Genomic DNA, 13,741 nt, shown 5'->3' with positions numbered 1-13,741 from the left:
TAAAATAATAAATCATGTATTTATGCGGGGGCTATGTATTAAATAGATATAATGATGTTTATTGTGGGGCTTCCCGACCCCTATTGAAACCTGGTGCTTGGCTACTGTGAGGACTACGGACACCTGTCAGGACCACTGGGGATTCCCGTGGGCCTGGGGTATTAACCTTGTATGTAAAATAATAAATCATGTATTTATGGGGGGGGGGCACAGGGGGTGGGTTATGTATTTAATAAATATAATGATGTTTATTGTTGGGCTGTGTATTGTTTTTATTGTGGGTACTGGGGGTGGGCGAAGGGGGTATTGGCCCCAAGGGTATGTGGGTAGGCCTCCCTGTGGGTAGTGGTTGAGGGTGGTTAGGCTTCACGTGGTGGGGAGGGTAGTGGGGAGGGGGGGTAGTGGGGGAGGGTGTATAGGCATCCGAAGTGGTGGGTGGGGTGGGTTAACCCCTTAATGACTGTATCGGTTAATGACCGCTAAGGTGATTAAGGGGTTAGGGGACATTACATTGGCTTTTGTTATTCTTGTTTATGTTTTGCAGCATCGGAGGAGGCCATGGACGGTGATGAAGGTGAAGATGAGGATGGCCTTCATCGTGGCAGCCGGACATGGGTGAGTGCTATATGTATTTATGTATATATGTATTTATTGTATTTATTGTGGTTTATGTATTTTAAATGGGCAAATTCACTATTTTCCATATGTGGATAATAGTAATTTGGCACATTACTAAACTGTATGTGTTGGGGGGGGGGGGTGTATTTATTTTAAAGTATTTATGTGTTTTTTTTTTAAATTTTTGGGGAGGGCACAGAATTGGTACTGCAGGCCTGCGGGGAACACCCGTGGGCCACCACCAGCCTATAGCATCATTGCTGTCCATATACTGTATGTACTGTATGTTAGGGGGGTATAGGGGTTGTTGGTGTAATAAATATATATATATATTTATTTATTGTGGGGCTGTTGTGTGTGTATTTTTTTTATTGTGGGGAGCGGGGGTGGGTGAAGGGGCTATTTGGTCCTTGGTGGCTGTTTAGGGCTTGCAGGTGGGTAGCGGGAGGGCTTAACCTCTTCATTAGGAGAAGGAGTGGCTCAGTGAGTAAAGACACTGACTCTGGCACTGAGTATCAAGCAGTTGAAATCTTGTTCAATTGCCTCTGTCGGCTCCTTGTGACCTAGGGCAAGTCACTTTATCTCCCTGTGCCTCAGGCACCGAAAACATAGATTGTAAGCTCCACAGGGCAGGGACCTGTGCCTGCAAAATGTCTCTGTAAAGCGCTTCGTAAAACTAGCAGCGCTATTGAAGAACATGCTATTATTATTATTATTATTATTCATGACCGTAGCGGTATTAACCGCTAAGGTAATGAAGGGGTTAAGTCCACCCGCAACCCCCCCGCAAGCCATAAACAGCCACCAAGGGCCAAATAGCCCCTTTACCTACAATAAACCTGGCACGGCTGGTTAACCCCTTCATTGCCGCTAAGGTAATGAGGTGGGCTGTAAATGTATTTTTCCTGCCTCGGATGTATGCCGGGGGGCTCCGGTGCTGGTATTAATGGTATCAGCTCCGGAGACCACCGGCATCAATCCCAGCCAGGAAAAAGGCCTGATTTGTTCTAAGTGCCGTTCCACCGCTCATCCGCAGCCTCTCCCCAGCAACTTGCCAACTTTTTGGGGCGAGACGGATTTGCGTGAAAATCTCAATTCTAGAGCGGCGAGTAGCGGCGCAAAGCTACTCGCCATTACTAGAATTGAGCGGGTTTGAAAACATGGCTAGTTGTAGCGCAAAGTGCCTTTTCGCCACGCCGATGGCGGAAAAAAATAAACCGCCAACAAACTTAGCGTTTTGTTGGTTTTCGCCAAGTTTTCGGGGCTTAATGAATCTTGGGATGCATTTTTGGCGCAAAATGGGCGAAAATTGACTTTGCGCCGCTTACTGCATGAGGCCCCTAGTCTTCCGTAACACCCTGCACTCCTGTTATTCCATATTGATTAATTTCCTGTGCAATTGTATTTAGGTGCGTAGTTTCTCTGTGACAGGAATCCCAACCGCCACAATACAACCACAAAAGTAAAAGGAAGAAAAATTAAAAAGGTGCATGTCTGTCGAAGGGTTCCCGAAATGTTGTGCTATTTTTTGTCTCACTGATTTCCAATAAATGATCTAAGAATCTTTTGAAAGAAGAGTGTGGCTATTTTTCTCCTTTTTTCTTTTGTTACTACAATTTGTCAACATGAACATTAAGGCAGGCTTTAAGAGGCTGAGCTCATTCGATTTAATGGGGTTTAAATGTCAACATAACTAATGCTATCAAAATATAAAGTCCTGGACAGGTGAACACAACAAGACCTCACAGCATAGAAAGACTGGGAATAGGAATGGCTTTTTTGGGACCAGCGGGTGTGAAAGCACATTAGCTCCGCTCCTTTTCCATGCACGTCTAATCCATTTACAATGGCGGCTGCTCCCACTGGCACATTGTGTGTGTGTGATGCTGCCCCACGCCAGTGTGTGCAATACTGGCTGCTAGATCTGTATAGTATATGCATATAAAAGCTTACCATTATACAGGAACAGACAGGGGAAATACTTCAATAACAACTTGCAAAACTCTTGCCAATGTGACAAAATGAATTACACTAAGGTATCCAGTTCAGTATAACAAAATCATATATCTTTGTAACATTGGAGTGGTTATTCCTCTGTCTCTGTGTGCACCGAACCTGTTATCTGTCTGGCCTCTCTACGTAGATGTTCCACATTAGGTAACTCTGATTAGGACTGTTGCAAGTTGCACCTCAGGATTACAATAGAAGAATATATTCAAAGAATAGAACAAAAGTCCAGTATCAGGGCTTCAGAGATCATACGTCATACATTTACATTTTTTCTTTAACTCTTTTGAATCATGTCTTACCTTTGGGGTGGGTGTATGCATTATTTAGGATTCCTGAGTTAAATGTTGCAGGTTAAATGCTAAAAAACTAAAAATTCAGGTGTCTGTAGATTGGGATATCGGGGGGGGAGGGGGTCACCCTGGTCGGAGAAGGTCGTCGGCTCTGGAAGATGCCCCTTACTGTGAAAAAGACCACCTAGGAGTAATATACCTGTTGTCCTTCACACGCCCATGATGAACCCACCCTGGTTGTGTGAAACAGTTTAAATTTAAGGTGCTCATGACTTTGCTGATCCAAACTCCGTTTGCATGCTCCGACCATTGTCAATGTAGCAAAGAAGAATCCCACAATGAGATGAGAAAAAATGGCAGTGCAATGCTATGTAGAATAAGGGCTAGAGCATACATTGTAAAAATAAATAAAATCATTTATTTGGCTCATAGCATAAAAGTAGGCATCGAGAAACGCATTCTTCTTTCCAATAGAAGGGGACTCCAGTTATCACACAACTAATATGTCATCATCCTGTATTCTTTGAAAATTCGGGTCCTGTAGACATCCTCATGTTGTCAGTAATTTTGTAGGTCCCACAGTTATTTAGGATAACTCAAAATCATAATTTGACCTCATATAAGCTTCTTTAAACCTGTAATTTACCAATACAGCTGAACGTGTATGAATATTAGTCCATCATTGCCACAGTACAGTATTTCCTATATTATTTCCATGCTGTTTTTGAATGGACTTGACATTATACCACCTTCCCATTTTCCCCTCCATTACACTTCAATCGAGCTGTGAGAATTTCCCCAAACTTTTTAGCAAATTTTCCAAGAAATGTGGATATTCGCAAAGGTTTCGTGAAGTGTTATACACAAATATTCTTTTGCAACTTCACTGCAAAACTTTACAGTTTTCACCAAGCTTATGTCAATACGCTAAGAGCTAGAGTAAGTTTAGCATCCATTCCTTTTTTGCTGTCCTGGGGAATCATTGGTACTCTCAAAGGCACTGTAAAAGTTGGTGCTGGGAAACACTGCCCAAGTTCCCTTATACACCCAGTTGTATTTAGCATCCTCCACATTGTATTGCACTAAAATACAATGAGTAGGCTTAGCCATTGGGGACATGACCTTCATCAGCGGGTAAATAGTCTGGGCTCCGCTGGCCCAGCACACAGAACAGGAACTGCAACCACCCTCTTACTGCTTAGAGTTCATCACTTAATATAATCCTCACTTGACTCAGACTTGAATCAATCAGACTCATCATCATCTTTGGTGCTTTGTCATTATCATTAACACTACCAAGTTTGAACTACAACTCCAATGAACTACAGCACTACGTTATTTCTGTGTGTCTGTGCATTATTTATTGTATTTGCAATAAAGATTTTCAAGCAAATTGGTTGAAGAGGGCAATTTTCTAACCAAAATATCAAGTTTTTAAAGTTGGGTGAATTTATGCAAAATGTTGTGATATTTTTTGAAAATTGTACTGTACTGTATATGCAAAAGTTTCTCTTTTCCTCATATCCCATTCCCGCTTCCCTCCTCTTTATTTGCATAATTTTTTACCCCACTCACCCCTCTGCTTCTCTTTATAAATGTGTTCTTGTCTAGGTATCAAGACAACTTTGGAGCAAAACCTGGGCATTTTCACCATGCTGCACCTATGTATCAAAGCCTTTTGCTCTAATTTGGTGGATCTGCCCTAGCTTGCACCCTGGGGAGTTTAATTAGGAGTCATTGGGAAGAAGTTACATGGTTCACAGAATATATTGAGATGTATCACTGTCTGCATCACTCTTTTATTCTGTAATTTGCCCCAAAAAATGCTCCATGCATCCATATGATGTAAGTCTAAAAGTCTGCATCAGACTTAAGAAACAGTTTTTAGAAATGCAGCAGCTCTTACCAAAAAAACGGAGCAGTGCATCTAAACAAACCATTCTCTATATTATTACATGGACCCCATTATATTTTAGATGAATACTCATTGTGAATAGTGGTGACAACACAGCGTACATTGTATCCCGTTATGATACAGGGTAGGATTCAATGGCAGTGTGAGTGCAGAATATAATAATATATCCCACCATATGCCACCAGAGGGAACAATGAAGCCTGCTTCATCTGAAATTCCCTCCATATCCCTAGCTCTACATGGTGATTCACTGGGCTTCACTTGAGAGACCGACTGCATACTTGAAATAGAAGGTTACTCCTTTACAAATACATAAGTTTTCTGCCATCTTATGGATACAGAAATTAGAGATGGGGAATACTGCTATTGCCTGCCTTTGAAATACAGCACTTGGTCTATATTCTAGAGAGTTGAGTATGCACTTGTACTTACTTTGTATTGTTATACCTTTGAGCAGTCAGCTGTTCCAGTTGCAAAGTTTATGTTCTCGAGCCAACCAATAATTTACAGTTTAATAGTATTCAGACTTTAATGTCTCAGAAGGAAAAAGAGTCGCCTACCACTTCTTCACACCCAAATGTATTGATCATTTTCCTCTAGATTTCTTGTGCTGTTGCACAACCTCAGCTGAGTGGTTATATATTCATTTTCATTAAAAAAAAAAAAAAAAGTGCATAATTCCATGACAATGTAAAGTTCTGAGATGGAAAATACATATGTGGCTCAGATTTTGACTAATGGCACTGCGTCTTGTGAATCCAGGTCCAATCAGAGCTGCAAACCATTCATAATCAATGGTATTATTGCCTTTAAATGAAAAATATTGAAGTATGCTCTAAATCTTTCAACTAAAAATGCATTGGGCTTATATTGACAATATCTACGAAATAAATGTAAGAATTCTTTTTTTTTTTATTTCCAATTATCTTTAGAAAGCATCAAATAAGTGTGTAATTAAGGAGTTTACATCAATAGTCTATGTACATGGCGGTGCTAATTCATGGTTAACTTTATCAGGGTGCTGGATTTACTGTATGCAGGCTGGGTGTTGGTAAGCAATGATGGGTGCCAGGAACTTTTATGGTACAAACCTTGTACTTTATTTGACAGCATCCACACTATATACACTGCCGACACACTTAATTGCAGTGCGGCCAGATCCACAAGCCGGGAGATTTCCCGGCTTGCTAGTGGCCGCCCCTCGGGGTGCCGCGCATCATAGACGCGCGGTCACGCGTCTTCGGGAGCCTGCGCCCCCTGCACGCGCGTCCAGGGCTCCCCGAGGGAGCCCTGGTGTCCCGCGATCGCGGGACGGCGGCAGGGGGTTCCGGGGGACCCGGCGGACCCGGCAGCGGTAGGGAGAGCGCCCCGATCGGAGGGCGCTCTTCCGCTGCTTCGGCGCGCGCCCGTCACCCTCGGGCGCGCGCCAGGATACTGCTGCGGCCAAGAACGGGCAAATGCTCGAATAAACTTGGCCGCAGCAGTACAAAGCAGTGTAATATTCAATGGGTTCATACAAACTATTGCATCCCTAGGGTACACCCTCTCTTAATGTTCCTAGGGAAGTGCTGTAACTAGTTACTGGGTTCACCTTCTGTAATGGGCTCCCTCCATATAGGGTCCATGCCTATGTGAATTTTATTGGTCCCTCTTGGGCTACCCTCACAAATATATTCTATGGCTGCGCTTATTGCTGGCACCGTCGCGTTGCGGAAAAACAAATGCATTGTCGCCATCACGTGAGCTTATAATGTATAGTGGTACCGTGTTTGCCGGAGGGGGAAAGCTGAGAACTCTCCCAGCGTTCCCAGACCCGATGGGGCAGCGGCAACAGCACACAGCACACAGCACTTACCCTGCATCTGGCAGCTCTTCTCCCTGTCTCTGCTTCCTGCTTCTGCTTCCGTCTTGCAAGAGCAAGCTCCCTTAAAGAGACAGTGTGTCTCTGTGTGTGTGTGTGTGTGTGTATTTGACTGTGTGAGACTGTGTGTGTGTGCAGTGTGCTGTGAGTGTGTGCAGTGTGCTGTGAGTGTATGCAGTGTGCTGTGAGTTTATGCAGTGTGCTGTGAGTGTGTGCTGAGTGTGTGCAGTGTGCTGTGACTGTGTGCAGTGTGCTGTGTGTATGCAGTGTGCTGTGAATGTATGCAGTGTGCTGTGAGTGTGTGCTATGAGTGTATGCAGTGTGCTGTGCAGTGTGCTGTGTGTGTGTCAGTGTGTGTGTGTGCAGTGTGCTGTGAGTGTGTGTGCATGTGCAGTGTGCTGTGAGTGTGTGCAGTGTGCTGTGAGTGTATACAGTGTGCTGTGAGTGTATGCAGTGTGCTGTGAGTGTATGCAGTGTGCTGTGAGTGTATGCAGTGTGCTGTGAGTATGTTCAGTGAGTGTGTGCAGTGTTCTGTGAGTGTGTGCAGTGTGCTGTGAGTGTGTGCAGTGTGCTGTGAGTATGTGCAGTGTGCTGTGAGTGTGTGCAGTGTGCTGTGAATGTATGCAGTGTGCTGTGAGTGTGTGCAGTGTGCTGTGATTGTATGCAGTGTGCAGTGAGTGTGTGCAGTGTGTGTGCAAAAAAAAAACCTTTAAAAAAAACAACATTTTTTTTAAATTCGGGGTCCACGCTCAAACCGCGTTATATGCGGATCCGCGTTATAGCGGATCGCGCTATAACAGGGTTGAGCTATATATATATATATATATATATATATATATATATATATATATATATATATATATAAAACACCAATATACAAATACATTTTTAAGGATTACACAAAAATGTAGAAATAAAAACATGAAATATCAATTTCAAAAACAGCACTTTGCATCAGAAAATTAAATCAGCAGCACATTGCAAAATATATTATATCTCATCTCCCAACAAAACAGCACCTAGACAAATAAATATATACCAAATGGCAATCAAACAATTGCATTTTAGTGTGTACATGATGCAATTAATCTCTGCATCATGTAACACTATGACAAATCAATGTTCAAAATAAAATAAACAATTAACAATACAATGCTATCCAAACGATCAAATAAAAACTAAGCAAGTAAACATACAAAAATGTACCATCAATCAATTAATCTAATCAAAAATCAATTATAATCCAATCAAAATCAATTACACAATTCATTATTCAATTCCTAAAACCAAACCTTTGTGAAAAAATGTCAACTTCCAAGTAACCACCATCATACAAAATCTAACTACCAAAAATAAGCCAATATTAAAAAGCAAGTCCCTGAAATAAACTATTGCAAAGACCATCAAAAATTACATGTAACTAAGTAACAATTACATTACACACACCAATTTCTAAACAGAGCTGCAAAATACATTTTAAAAACATCAAATAAACATAAATATTTACAAAACAATCATTTATTATCCCTGTATAGTATGTCTAGCCATATAGATTATACATTACATACAGGAGCAATAAATGAGCATAAAAACAATTACATTACATCAAAAATTACAATGCAATACAACCATTCAGTGTCCCTGTATGTATGTATATCCATAGGGACATGCATAAATCCAGGGCCAATAAATGGACATAAAAAAAATCCCATTAAAAACAAAATTCAAAAACCTGCAAAAGTAACATAAAATACATTTCTTTTGTTTACTTATCATTAGATGGCCCACTCACTGACTCCTGGGGAACCGGATGCTCTCGAACCAACAATCCACCGACAGGAATCAGGTAACCATAAAATAAAAAACCATTACAATCCAAGTGTGTGTCTTCTTTCTTCTATTTGTAATCCATACCATCAGTCTTGGGGTCTTTGGGGTCTTCTTTACCTTCTCTGGGGACTTCTGGGGTCTTCCGGGGTCTTCTTACCTTACATTGATTTGTCATAGTGTTACATGATGCAGAGATTAATTGCATCATGTACACACTAAAATGCAATTGTTTGATTGCCATTTGGTATATATTTATTTGTCTAGGTGCTGTTTTGTTGGGAGATGAGATATAATTTTTTTTGCAATGTGCTGCTGGTTTAATTTTCTGATGCAATGTGCTGTTTTTGAGATTGAGATTTAGGGGCCTATGCAGTAAGTGGCGAGAAGGCTGGATTAGCCATTTTTTTTTTTGCGAGATTGCCATATGGTATGCAGTTGATGGAGGAATGTGTGCGAGATTACTGAAACACGGCATATGCTATTGTTGCCGGAAATAAAGCGCCGTGCGGGTGGGGAGAATGGCTATTTCGCCATATTAAGCACTACTCTGAATGCAGTAGATGCCGAGTAAGAAACTCTTAGCGAGAAAAGCGCCAAAAAGCTGCGCCAATCCAAGAAGGCACCAACAACCAGCCGAGAGCCGAACATTTCTGCTGCTAGTGAAATTGCTGTGTTGTATTGTATTGTATTGTATGTCTTTATTTATATAGCGCCATTAATGTACATAGCGCTTCACAGTAGTAATACATGTGGTAATCGAATAAATAACAGATAATATAAATAACAGATCATGGGAATAAGTGCTTTAGACAAACATAACATTAAGGAAGAGGAGTCCCTGCCCCGAGGAGCTTACAGTCTAATTGTTATTCTACTGTTGCCAGCGCAGCTTGACTTTTATAGCATGTCATTCTGAACTTCTTACATGTGCTGTTTATAATAAAAGACAATAATAATGTTCGCCAAAGGTTTCAGTCTTGTGAATGAACGTCTATTTTTTGTGCTTGTGAAATGTAAAGCATGTCTACTTCTACAGCGCAACATGTGCAGAGAAGAGTACATACCAGTGTCACTGCGGTTTCATTGTGCCGTGAATAAGTGTAGCACTTCAGAAATCGTTCATGTAAAAATAATTGTACTGACTCACCCGCATCTGCAGCTGAAGGTATGTTTCCTAAGTGAAATATGGGCACAAAGAGACATGTCACAAGTCACATGCACACATGTATCACCTCTGAACGTGTCAAAGAACAGGAGACACAAGTGTGGTAAAGCACCAGGTATGTTTCTAAAATTATTTAATGAGGGACAGCGCAGTAAAAACTTTGCTAATGTCAGTAGCAGCAAGAAACTCACTGCCGTGAGTAACAGAATTCCAGGTAGACGCCACATTCACCTGGAATATCGATACATGCCATGATCCGCCACTTGCTGCATGACCGCAAAGCGCTGCGCCGTGTACGCGAAACATGTGGAACTCACCATGTCACTCACAATCGCCATTTACAGCATTTAGCGGCAAATACCCGGCAAAAAAAGGAGATCTAATTGCGCTGGCGACAGGCACATCTCGCATCTTACTGCATAGGCCCCTTAATGTTTCTATTTCTGCATTTTTGTGTAAATCCGTAACCATTCATTTGTATATTGGTGTATATATATTATACCCACTGTACAAATGAATGGGTGAAGTGTTGGTATCGGTGCAGGGTGGGTTAACCCCTTAATTACTTTCACAGTTATTAACCGCTAAGGTGATTAAGGGGTTAACTGGCATTTGAAAGTATTTGCTATGTATTTTTTTGCCAACGGAGGCCGTTTGATGACCGGATGCCCATCACATTGCCAGGGGGTACTGTAAGTAGAACTCTATTTATTTACTTTATTGATGCTGTTTTATGTGTTTAATAATGGGCAAATAATCTATTACCCTTATCTGGATAATAGTTATTTTGCACATGTAGCCCCGGTCTTGATTTGCACTCACTGACCCCCCTCCGCGAGTGCCGAGTGGTCGCGGGTGCCGCCGGAGGCAGCGACGGACCCGCCGGCACTTCGCGAGGGTGGGGGCCAGTGCAGGGAGCGCTCGGCATCCCTGGAGCTCCGGCGGCGCACCCGGATAGCGGGGGCCGCAATGACATGTTGCACGAGCGTGCGCGGGATCGCGCATGCGCAGATAGAGACAGAGCGTCCCGGCAGCCCTTAGGAAGTCGCGCGAGGGCAAGGGAAAGGTTGCGGCGGCCATTAGGCGTTCGCGCATGTGCAGGAGAAGCACGCACGCGGCCCCAATACAGATATAGCCTCCTTGGGACTACAACTCCCAGGAGGCCTAGGGAGGCAGGCACCAGGTGCCTGATAGGAGCAAATAGGGCTGGAGGATTCCCAGTTGGAGCTGGGAGCAGGAAGGGGAAGTCAGCAAGTGGCTCCTGCACCAGGTAAGGATCCCCAAGTCCCAGGCAGGCCCCAATCCCTGTTAGGGTAGTGGGTAATTGATAAGGGACGGCCCGAGATATGGAGGTTGCCCTTAGGTGTGAGAGGGTGCAGGCTTGTCAGTGAATCACGGCTGGTAGTGCTGTGAGCGCTGACAAGTAGGCACAGTGTGTGCAGCGTGTGTTGCTGTCTGCAGGTTGACTGTGTGTGCAGTGTGTCTGCTGCAGGCGCTGTTAGTTAGCTAGTTGTTAGTGAGGCTTAGGGGACTTGGAGAGTTAGGGGAGTGGGAAAGGTCTTTAACCCCTGTAGGCCCCTAGGAGTTTCCCCAAAGCCACAACAGGTTGCCGTGCTATAGGGACGGCCTATAGTGTAGCGAATGCCACCTAGATAGTTAGGGACTCAGCGGATGCTGCGGTTCCAGTGACGGAGTTCGGACCCACGTTGGGATCCACAGAGAATATCGCCAGGATAGGATCAGACGGATTCATCGCACGTCTGACCCTTTGTGAAGCATTGCTGATCCGAGCACCGGAGTGCTCGGCAGGTATCTACAATACATAAGTGCACCACCGGGCCCTTAGCTTAACTGTGACTGCGCAGTCACCCACGATCTCTGCAAGAGTGCGGGACATTGGTTGGGGTTCTATGGACACTGGGTGGGATCACTCGGTGTTGGGGAAAGCGTTTGGTGAGACGCCTTGGTTATTAATGTCTCCTCTGTAGAGGGACACCTGTTATTCTATTGTTGATATATGTGTGTATGTTCTTAAGTAAAGTATTAGTTATTATCTATACAGGGTATGTGTGTTGTTGTATTTCTTGCCCAGGGGAATCTCACGTCACGGGGATCCTGGGTAAGTGGAGGCGCTGCGCTATGTAAATGTGTGAGTATTACCCCAGGCTCCCAGCTAGCGGAGGCTCAGATCTCCTGGAGCCGCAGGTGTGGTACAGCGACCAGTAGTTCCTTTAGGAAGGTGTCAGAAAAAGGGCTACACACATAACTGTACTGTATGTGTTTGGGGGGGGGGGGGTTATTTATTTATTTAAATGTATATGGCAGGTTTATTTTTTTTACATATGGGGTTGGTTCCTTAGGTCTGCGGGGACCTCTGGAGACCACCTGAGGGCCCCCGGGACGCCCACAGGTACCAGGCTTCGGACCCACGGGGGACACCTGCGGGGAAGAACCGGGGGCCCCACAGCTGTGGGGGCCTCGCAGACCTGTAGGGACCACCCGAGGGCCCCAGACCCCTGTGGGAACCACTCGAGGACCCTCTGACACCTGTGGGGCTGACACGGGGACCCCCAGACACCTGCGGGCCCACCCGTTGAGACCCAATTTGGAGCCCACGGTGACCGGCTGGGACCACCTGGAGGCCCACAGTGCCTGTTGGGGACCACCCATAGGCCTTCAACCCTGGATTACTGGTACACTGTGGGGCCTGTGGACACACGCCAGGACCACTGGGGACTCCCGTGAGCCTTGGGTATTAACCCTGTATGTAAAAGAATGAATCATGTATTTATGGGGGGGCACAGGGGGTGGGTGGGTTATGTATTTTTTATTAAATATAGTGATGTTTATTGTGGGTAGCGGGGGTGGGGGAAGGGGGTATTGTCCCCAAGCCAGGGTGGGTAGGCCACCCGGTGGGTAGTGGGTGCGGGTGGTTAGGCCTCATGGGGTGGGTAGTGGGGGAGGGATTTTAGGCCTCCTGAGTGGTGGGTGAGAGTGGGTTAACCCCTTAATTACTATAGCGGTTAATGACCGCTAAGTTGATTAAGGGGTTAGAGGACTTTACATTGGCTCTTTTTATTCTTGTGTATGTTTTGTAGCACTGGAGGGGGACATGGGCAAGATGAGGATGAAGACGGCCTTCATCGTGCGTGCCTGGAAAAGGTAAGTGCAATATGTATTTACTGTATTTATTGTGATTAATGTATTTTAAATGGGCAAATGCACTATTATCCATATGTGGATAATAGTAATTTTGCCTATTACTGTAGTGTATGTGTTAGGGGGGGTGTATTTATTTACAAATATTGTTTATATTTTGGGGGCACACCATTGGTACCGCAGGCCCGCGGACACCCGTGGGGACCCCGGACGCCAGCGGGGACCTCCGGACACGCGCGGGACCCCCGGGCTCCCGTGGGGATCACACGGTGACACAGCGTGGACCCGCGGGGACCCCTGAACACCCGCGGGGACCCCGGGACATCCGCGGGGAACACCCGGTGACACCCATGGGGTCAGCCGGGGACACCCGCCGGCCTGTTGTATGGATGTTGTGCCAGCAAAAAGGTAAACAAAGACATTTTGCTAAGTCCTGCTCCTTTAGTGCCTGCCTTGACCTGGCGTGCTTTTTTCGGCGCATTTTTAAAGCATGATCATTTATCGTAGCTTTGAAAATCACGCAGACTCGGAGAAATCAGCACATTTAGCTGATCGTTTTTTGAAAAAAGCCCGTTTAAGAGTGCAAAGTCCCTATTATCACTGCTCTGTGAATCGCGCTGAGCGCAATATCACGTTCTAAAAGAACTTTGCGCTCTTAAAACGACTTATCACTGCTTAGTGCATAGCCCACAATGTACTGACTTTAGCACTAATAATCGAATGTAGCGGTCGCGGTTGGAACTACAAGCCGATTTTAGTTCCAGGAGTTTTAGTACTATCCCCCGATCAAAAAGAGTCCAAGTTCTCAGAAGAGAAGGGAGCGTGGTATGTGGAACTTCACGCCGAATTGGGAACCAGAGGATTTCGGGCTAAGTCTCGGTCAGGGTAAAACT

The sequence above is a fragment of the Ascaphus truei genome, chromosome 1, assembly GCF_040206685.1.
Source record: "Ascaphus truei isolate aAscTru1 chromosome 1, aAscTru1.hap1, whole genome shotgun sequence".
Classification (NCBI taxonomy): domain Eukaryota; kingdom Metazoa; phylum Chordata; class Amphibia; order Anura; family Ascaphidae; genus Ascaphus; species Ascaphus truei.
The sequence above is the reverse complement of the archived record's forward strand: the minus strand, read 5'-3'. Positions refer to the sequence as shown.